The sequence below is a fragment of the Monopterus albus genome, unplaced genomic scaffold (genome assembly GCF_001952655.1).
Source record: "Monopterus albus unplaced genomic scaffold, M_albus_1.0 scaffold49.1, whole genome shotgun sequence".
NCBI classification, from domain to species: domain Eukaryota; kingdom Metazoa; phylum Chordata; class Actinopteri; order Synbranchiformes; family Synbranchidae; genus Monopterus; species Monopterus albus.
In genome coordinates this window covers 764,203-773,453 of record NW_018127929.1, presented here as the reverse complement: position 1 = coordinate 773,453, position 9,251 = coordinate 764,203, and the positions used below count along the sequence as shown (strand labels likewise).

Genomic DNA, 9,251 nt, shown 5'->3' with positions numbered 1-9,251 from the left:
TGTCCTCTTTTAGCACATCCATATATCTCCTCTTTGGCCTTCCTCTTGACCTCATGCCTGGCAGCTCCATCTCCAACATCCTTCTACCAATATAACCACTATCCCTCCTCTGCACATGTCCAAACCAATGTCTCAATCTGGCCTCTCTGACCTTGTCCCCAAAACAGCCGACCTGAGCTGTCCCTCTGATGTGCTCATTCCTAATCCTGTCCATCCTGGTCACTCCTAAAGAGAACCTCAACATCCTCATCTCTGCTACCTCCATCTCTGCCTCTTGTCTTTTAAGTAAATAAAAATAATCAAGCTAAATAAAGTCCCAGAGACACCTGAGTTACCTGGGACTGTTTTGCATTATAGACGTGTGAGCAACCATTGCTGCTAAATCTTGAAAACATGAAGTCATATAAGATACATTTCTGATGACTTATCTAAATTAAATAGTAACCGCATTAATAATTCATAGCACATGCTATGAAAATTTGCTGGGTGTAATATCTCTGTCTAAAAGTCATCACAGGCAGCAGCCAGTGGTTTTGCTTCCATTATGCAGATTGCTATACTTTTGTTTTGTAATTTAAGTGATCCCTCATAGCTGCAATGCAGTTTCTGGAGGAAAAAAAGCTATTCTGGGGAGATGGTGTAGAAGAAATAATAATGTGTATTGCCATTTCTTTCATCATAATGTCATAGAAAAATCCATTCCAATTAAATAGACATGTCAAAATCCATCTACAGTAACTACTGGGAGAATCCTTTTATTCTACTGTCATACTTGATCATATAAAAGCTACATCAGAATTAAAATAACACAGACAGTTCATATATATGTTTATGTGTTCACTGCATATGTAAGGTGATGTCTGTGTTTTGTAAGGAAGAGAAGGAAAAGAAGTTAAAAACAGACAATCTGCAGAATAAGCACCTATAGCTGAAAGTGGCTGTCTATGAAATTCACACAGGGCACCAATCATTTTACCTCCTAGTATCTTGTCTGTCCTCTTTCCACTAGCACATAGATCACACCTCTTGTAATGTTTGCTGACCCATGCAGGTCTCCCCTGACTCCTCCCTCCTGAACTTTTCAAGGAGGTGCTTTTGTTTTTTCACCAGCACACGGGACAGAATTCTGCCCTGAAACTCCCAGTCTGTTTCACTTCTCAAATGCTAGTTGTTTATTTGCAAGAACTTAAAGAAATTATTAATGCTTATTTTTAATCTGCAATAAAATATTCCAAGTGAAACAGTGATACATTAGGATTCATGTAAGCAAAAAGTCATTGGTCACCTTCTAAATCTGTACAGTACCCCCTCTCATCCCGCTCCCCCCACTGCTTACACCATCTGAATCCCTGACGACTGGTCTGTTTTTAGCCGTGCTGGACGAAGGCCTGGCATGGTGTGCGGGGGAGGCCAGACCAGTGGGGATGTCCTGATGCAGTCTGTCCCACGCTGTATGCTGGACTTTTGGCCACCCCATAATAATCAGATTTGCTGCAACAGCCATATGTCCAAGCAGCATGATAAACCCCGGCTGCTACCTGGCACACACAGGACGCACTGTCAACACTATATGTGTGTGTGTGTGTGTGTGTGTGTGTGTGTGCGCAAGCGCCTGCATGGGTATGTGTATTTCACACATCGTTCCTCCAGAGATATTGCTTCAAAGACCTGTTGAGACATCAAAATGTTTTTGGCATAAATATTACAGGTGCTTTTGAGAATTTCTAAAAAGATTTTCTTCAAGACAGTCTGAGAAAGAAAATAAATATGAATGAGCAACAGGGCATCAGAGGTAACTGAAGGAGCAGGAAGTCATTTTTGGGCCAAGTTCTCATTTACCATAGTGTTTGGGAAATACATGGGGCTATGCACGTCACTCCAACAGGAGAACTGGCACTATGGAAGTGCTTTCAAATAGGCTCATTCCTGTTTCCATCTGTCACCTTATGCTTACCGACACATTATACATTTGATATTCTCACATGAATCAGCTCCAAAAGTGTCACATATTTTAGTGGTTGTTTGTATCACACTGTGTAACAGCATTGTGGAGAATCTAGCCCTATATTAGCACTGGTGACATAGACAGCAGTTTGGTGATACAACAATTGACGGAATAGCATTTCCCTTCTGAAGCTTGCGATTAAATTCCTCAAAATATATGTACCGCACAATCCATAATTCATCACCAAACCTTGCAAGAGGCAACGCCAGCACTTGTCAAACATGATTAATCAGACAACTATCACTAGCGAGTCTGTTTGCAAGATTTGTGGCTGAGGGTTTTCATGTGTTTGAATGTCACAGACAGGTATTAAATAAGAACAAAGTTTCTGAGACACAAATGTTTTCTGAATGAATAAAACTTGTTTCATTAAAAAAGACAAGAAGAAAACACAGTACCTCACACAAAAACTCTGTACATCATACAGAGTGCAGTAATTACTGTGAACAAGCAACATTAATATAAAGTAGTATATAGTATGAATGTGTTTTATAATCATTTACCATAATTCTGCAAGACAAAAAACCCCACTCTAGACCCAAGGATGGATAACTTACAATGAAGTTAAGCTGTATTGTGAAATTTATAGAATGTATGATTTATATACAGCACTGTGCCAAACCTTAGATATTGAGATTTTTATCCATCACGTAAAACCATCAGGGAGGCGTCTGATCAGTTTAAAATTTATTCTGCAGCATGACAACAGCCCCATAAACACAGCCGGAGTCATAAAGAACCATCTTCAGAGACGTGAAGAACAAGGAGTCCTTCAACAGATGGTGTAGCCGCCACAGAGCCCTGATCTCCACGTCATGGAGTCAGTCTGGGGTTACAAGAAGAGCCAGAAGACACCGAGACAGCTTCAGCCTACAGAAAAACCATGGCAAGTTCGCCGAGATGCTTGGAACAACTTTGATTTAGATTATTTTTTCTCTTTAACGCACCCCGTATTATGTCAGTTGGTAAATAAAAGCTATTAATTGTATTAGTTTTTTTTAAGCATCTTTACTTTAGCGAATTTTTTTTTCACAAGTGCCTAAAACTTTAGCACAATAGTGTGGCCAAATATATTAAAATCTACTAAGATCAGTTATAGAAAAAAGTATGCTGTACTTCATGTAATGCATTCAAGTACTCTTGACATAAGAAATCTGAAGCTTATCTTCAAATGAAATTAAAAATTAAAACATATCTGACAGTATAATGATATAACAGGACAACTGCCATCTTGTAAATAATCTAAGTCAGTGCAACATTTATGGAAATAAGCATAACTAACACTTTAAATCTTAACAAACACCATCAAGGCAGATAAACATCCTCAGATGAGATTATAGTCACTCCACCATGCAAGGTGGACTCTTCTCCTCTCCACCCACCCTCCTGTGCATGCCCCCTTCATGCCGCTCAACCCCCACCCAGCCTTTACACTGACATACATCTGATCAGGACCCTGCACCTTTTGTCTTGGGCTCCTTCTTTGTTAGCAGCTGGTGGACAGGGCAGCAGCATCAAGTCACAGTAACAGTGTAATGGAAACATATTGCAACACAACAGCCATTTTTTTTTTCTGAATGAATTGATATGCTCAGTGTGTGTTTTTTTTTTTTATTGTTTTGTTTTTTGAATAAAGATGGTAAATCTTTGGGGGGGAGGTGATCAGTGGATGAAATCAGTTTTATGTAATTAAATTCTTAAAAATGTTTTTTAATATAATTTAAATATGGATATATTTTAACATACTTTATAGTATTATGGTGTTTTAACTGTATGTAGCTATCTAGTCTGGTTGAAGTGTGAAGCAACATCAACACCAAAGTGAACTGCAGATAACCCCATGACGTGGCGCACACAGTATGGAAAGCCTATATAAAATTCACAGCGCCCGTTTGCATCTCCTGGTGGTCTGAGCCGCTGATAAGGCTTTGCAGGCTATCTGACTTCAGTCTAGATGAAGGATGAGCTTCTCAGACATAGACGTTGTCCATCCTGCTGATGCTCCCTCGTCTCATCGTAAACTCTTGTGCACCCTCTGGTGCTTGCTAGTCTCCCAAACTTCTTTGTGTAGCCTGCTTTGCAGATTGTCTTCCTTGTCTGTGTGGTTGCTCATTATTCAGAGACAGACGGATCTCAGGTCATCTGCAGCTGCAGCAAAGGAGAAGCAGGAAAGATGGCGATCATCCATTAGACCGACCGGGCGCACGCATGAAATACGAGGACAACTTTTGGGAGGATCGCTTGAGGAGAAGATTGTACCAGTGAGTGTTTCCCTTGTACTATATTTCCAGTTTCGCCAAGATTTCGGCTGGGCTTTCAAGGTCTGCGAGAACGTCGGTATGGTAGATCATGGGATATAATTTGGAGAGCGCCTCGTGAATGACCTGCAAAGAGCTCATCCCCCCTTTCTCCTTTTAGTCCAGGTCCAGCCGACTTGGAGAGCAAAGCGGGGCGAGATTTTAGTCGGATGGGCACTCCGGCTGGCACCCAAGCAGCCAAAGTCAAGTGGGTCTTCTCGTTTCCTAGTTAATATCCTAACCAACCTACCGCTTGCTCGCCATGTCGCCTTTCGGTTTGTTGTCAAAGTGACACAAGGAAATGGACGCGGCGGTGTAAAGAGCCTTGCCTGCATGTTACACCAGAGTGGAGTGGTTTGTTAATCTGACATGTCTGGCCAGGGGAATTATTGGCCCCGGGTGTGCGTCCCCTCTCCGGCTGTGCGTGTTGTTACGCGTTAGCTTCATGGAGAAGCCATTGCACGGATTGCTCTCCTCTCCCAACCAGCCTCCATTAGCGACACGGAGGAGCTGGCATAGCCGTTGGTCCAGTCTCACACACACACACACGCACGCACACACACTCACCATGAAAGCTATGTCCAGTGTGTAGAGGCTATAAGTGATCCCCCCCCCTCCCCTGCTCCTCTCAATTTTAAACAAGAAACCTTATCTGGTGGTGATTTTGACTCGGTTCTCCACAGAGTTGAAGCTACATATCTCTTGATAGTGGTGAAATGAATGTAAACGCAGTGTGGCTGTTTTATATTTATTCTAGTGCTTTGTTTTTGTTTAGTTCTTATTGCTACATTATTACCCGCCTGTCCCCCTGCACTGCTTGCACTGCTTGGATGCCTATTTTGCTGTCACTGGTCTCAAGTCAGGTAGGGCTTCACCATAAAATGGAGGAAAGCAGATGAGTCTCCAAGGAGAGCCCTGGAGTCAGACAGGCAGGATCCCTCACGCCAGAACAAAGGTTGTGCTCAGAAATGATCGGCCACATGCTCTTCCTCTTCTTCGGCTTCTTCTTTTGTTGCTTTTCAGCTCGGAAGTTTAGTTTGCTAGAGGAAGCAGAAGAACTCTGAAAAAGTGAGGTTAAGATCCTTTAGTGGGGCTCTCAAGGTTCACTTCTATGGTGTAACTCTGTCAATGTGCTGCTTTAATTCATATGATTAAACACAGTTGGACTTGTGGGTTTTTTTTTATTTTATATTTATTTATTTGTGTTTTTTTTTTTTTTTTTGCAGCTGCCACTTTTGGATACTGTGTGTTTGTGATGGCTGAGGGTCACATGGATGAGATAGGAATTTTAATGCTGAATAATGCAGTGTTTTGGCCGTGCAGATAGTTAATGTTCAACAAAGTGGTCTCAACACATGCAGCCTCTTCTGTGTGTGTGAGAGAGAGACTGCAGTAATGGCTGTTACAGATAGTTTCTTAGAGGAAGTTCTCAAGATGATCCTCGTGCTTTGGTTTTGGATGAGTGTTTGGACATTTCTGTTACTATATTATCTTCACATCCCTTGGCTTTAAATTAGCAGTATGATTTGTTGAGTACATATTTACAAATCAGGGCATCACGTGTGCTTGTTATTGTTTGATTACACGCAATTATTTGGTGTTTCAAGTATGGTAAACAACTTAAAAAGTTATTTGCACTAATGGTTGTTTATTAACAAGCTCTATGTTGTAATGCATTCTTTGTCCACTGTGCAGCCTTGGGTGACTTTTCACACATTCTATCTTAAAAGTGTCTGCTGACCAGCCTGTCTACAGAGTGAAGGCGGTGTGTGTTTCTGTGTGTGCGAGTTTGGCTGTGCTACGCTCTGCAGCTCCCCTGGCCACTGTGTGAAATCTTGCTGACAAGGAGACTGTGAGCTTGACACACTGTGCTGCGACAATGCTGGGGCTGAGAGGAGCAATCAAAATGGTGGCGATGCTCCTTCTCCCCGGCGTGGCAGGGCAAACAGGTTCTCAAGGAGGAGCTGATAGAGGACGGCCAGGCAGGAATCTGCTGCGGTCAACACATTTGTCTCACAGATGGGTGCAGTGACTGTAGTCTGGTAGATGGTGGATGTTCTGCAAATGAGCCCAGAAATGGAACTCTGTCTGTGATTGTGATGTTTTTTTTAAATTTTTTTTGAAGGAAGCTCATAGTCTACAAAGATCGTCTCTGACACAGTGTGATGTCTCTTTGCACTCAGAGTTCCTGTTGTAACTTTCACAAGTCTTCAACACATTTTAACTCTTTCTCACACTAGCAGCTAATCCATGTGTTGTCAGTTTAACTCACCAGCTGAGGCCATGTGGGTCAGGCTTGTTTGTTTTTGCTGTGGCAGAGATGGCATTTCCAGTAGACTGTGTTATAGTGAAACAAGGCTGGATTATTACCAAGTCAAAGTGGGCAGCTGCAAAGTCTTTCAGAGGTCCCCGATGTGCCTAAGTTCTCTTTGTTGCAGTTAGATGCTTTGCCTTAATTTGATAATTACAAATTTGTCTGGCATTGTGCACCACTGAAGCACAATTAAAAACTGAATTGCACATGGCCCTGAGGTAGTCTGTGCATTTTTATGTGATGTTGAGGTCCTGCCTCAAAGAGGGTCCTTGTCTAAATTGTAAAGCTGAAATGATGCTTATTTGACTGGCAGTAATTTTTCAAGCAAAAATACTAAACATTTGTGTTTCCAGTTTCTCCAGTATGTGGATTTGCTGCTTTTGTTAGCATTATATCAGTGTAAACTGATCTAATTAGAAACTGATGGTTTTCTTTTTCCATGTACTATGTCAGTACATTTAATTTAGTTACATTTTAGGCTGTTAAACAGACAAAGTAAGACATTTGAGTATGTGCTCTAGGAAACTAGGAACATTTTATTACCTGAATAATTGATACTGAAAATAAACAGCTCTACTGAAATCATTTTAATATCTTAAGTATGTTAAAATTGTGTTTACATGAAGTATTTCAGTAAACAAATGTGCATTTCATCAGTATATCACAAACATACATCAAACCTGATGCTGGGTTGTAGAAATATTATGTTGTTGCTGAGACTCTAACAAGAATCTGGGTGGGTGGTTGGGGGGGACTCACTGGGGGCCCACATCTCATTTTTGGCCCCTTGGTGGGTTTGTCCGGCCCTGCCTCAGCTACATAATACATACCACAAGGTCTACATATTTCTAACCCAGGAGTGGTTTCCTATAAACACTCCATTTACAACCTACTGTATTTACCCAACATTGAATTTATTAAGGGGTAACACAGTATCTTGAAACAGAATGCCACAGTCACAAGAAAACACTTAAACTTAATTTCCATATTACTCTTGTTGGTTTCATTGTAATTTCTTACGTTTGCAGTGCTACACCAAAACTAGTTGGATGTTACCTGTGAATAAAATGTTGAACACATTGTTACTGCGGTTCACCTTTAAGGTGACAGTGCACAACTGAATGCTTTTAGAAGAAATTACATAACAGGACTTTTTGTAAGATATTTCAGGATTACGCTAAACAAGCTCAACAGAGAGGACAGAGGATTAAACAAGAGAGACTTCTGTGATAGAAGGAAGTGGTTGTGAAGCTCATCACTCACTGTGATAGTCTTTCTGTCTCTTGCACTCACACACACACACACACACAACTTCTCTCTCATTCACTCAGTCACAGAGGGTGATGCACTCCCCCATTCTTCTCTACCTGGGGCAGTGAAGAAGGCTGGAGAGCTGCACAAAAGCAAATTGAAATGCTCCAGTGAATGCTTTCTTGACATGATGCATGGCTCATGAGATGTAGCCTGGTCCTGCTGCTACACTAGTAAGTGTGCTGAAATACACAGGTCCCACATCCAGGACACTATAGCACAGCAAAACCCCTTTCTTTCTTGCCTTAGTTGCAAATTTTGACCATGTTTAAATCCACCATGATTCTTGGACTGGTTTAATGTTGTGTAACTCAACATGGGCTTATTTAGAAGACTAAAGAACAACATCACGTCAGGGTTTAAATGGAACAAGGAAGTGGCTTGCTAGAGGTGTCATTCCAGTTTCTGTTGTCAGTTGCCACGTTATACTGCTGTAAAACTGGTTCCTCCTCTCTGCTTTCCATCAGAACATCAACACTTCAACATTGTCTTTCCACATGTGTCTATGTTTGGAAGTCTTTTCAGCATGCGTATGTTAAGCATAGCCTTTAGGGGACTAGTTTTATTGAAAATGAAGACTTCAGCTGCAAAACAGTCATGGTGATGATGAAGCAGTTTGTCCTCTGAGATAATTCAACACATCAGGTTTCCTACCTAAACTCGGGATTTATGCCTTTTTCTAATAAGACACAGTGAAGCAACTCAGTCAGCCTTGAGCTGCCTGTGGTGGAAAAAATCCTGAATTCTTTGGAGACGCCCGTTCCTTGGGCAGTGTGGTGCCACCAGACAAGGCCTTCATTGAGCAGGAACAGGAGTGGTCTTGTAGAAGGGATCCACACTGGCTCAGCTTAGGAAGCAACAGCGCTGTTCAAGGACGATTAAATATTTAAAGGTTTGGAAGGGAGGTCTCAGTGGTAAGTTAATATTGATGGGTCTCTCATCTTTCCCTTCTCAAACTTGTTGAGTTGCCTGAAAAGGTCAGTTTGGTGAACGTGGAGAGGAACTTCACTTCTGCTATTCTTAGGTCCTTCAATCAAGCAACCCAGACTGACTCATATGTTTTTGGCTCTTTTTTTTAATCACTTCCTGTGTTGTCTTTTGGTCACTACGAAATACTCCATCCGGACTAGCTTGTAACCTCACCCACTGCCTGTAACTGAATCAACTGCCTTGTCAAGTTTACAAGGAAGTCAGCATTGCAGTGTTTTCTGGCAGTGGTCCACAGAGCAACACGTACAAGAAACTCTTCAGTACATTTCACAGTCTTTTCCTGCACCATTTCTTTTGTGTGTGAATTTGGTGGACTCAGATACCACTGAAGGCA

The 9,251-nt window shown here is 41.6% G+C and overlaps 1 protein-coding gene across 1 annotated transcript in view; it reads left to right on the top strand.

Moving 5' to 3' along the window:
- The first annotated feature begins 4,146 nt into the window (after nt 1–4,146).
- znf462 (zinc finger protein 462) overlaps nt 4,147–9,251 on the top strand; it is a 47,983-nt gene continuing 42,878 nt past the window's right edge. Inside the window, exon 1 of the mRNA XM_020600957.1 lies at nt 4,147–4,266. The gene's annotated coding sequence lies outside the window, so the exon portion shown is untranslated. The remainder of the gene's footprint in view (nt 4,267–9,251) is intronic.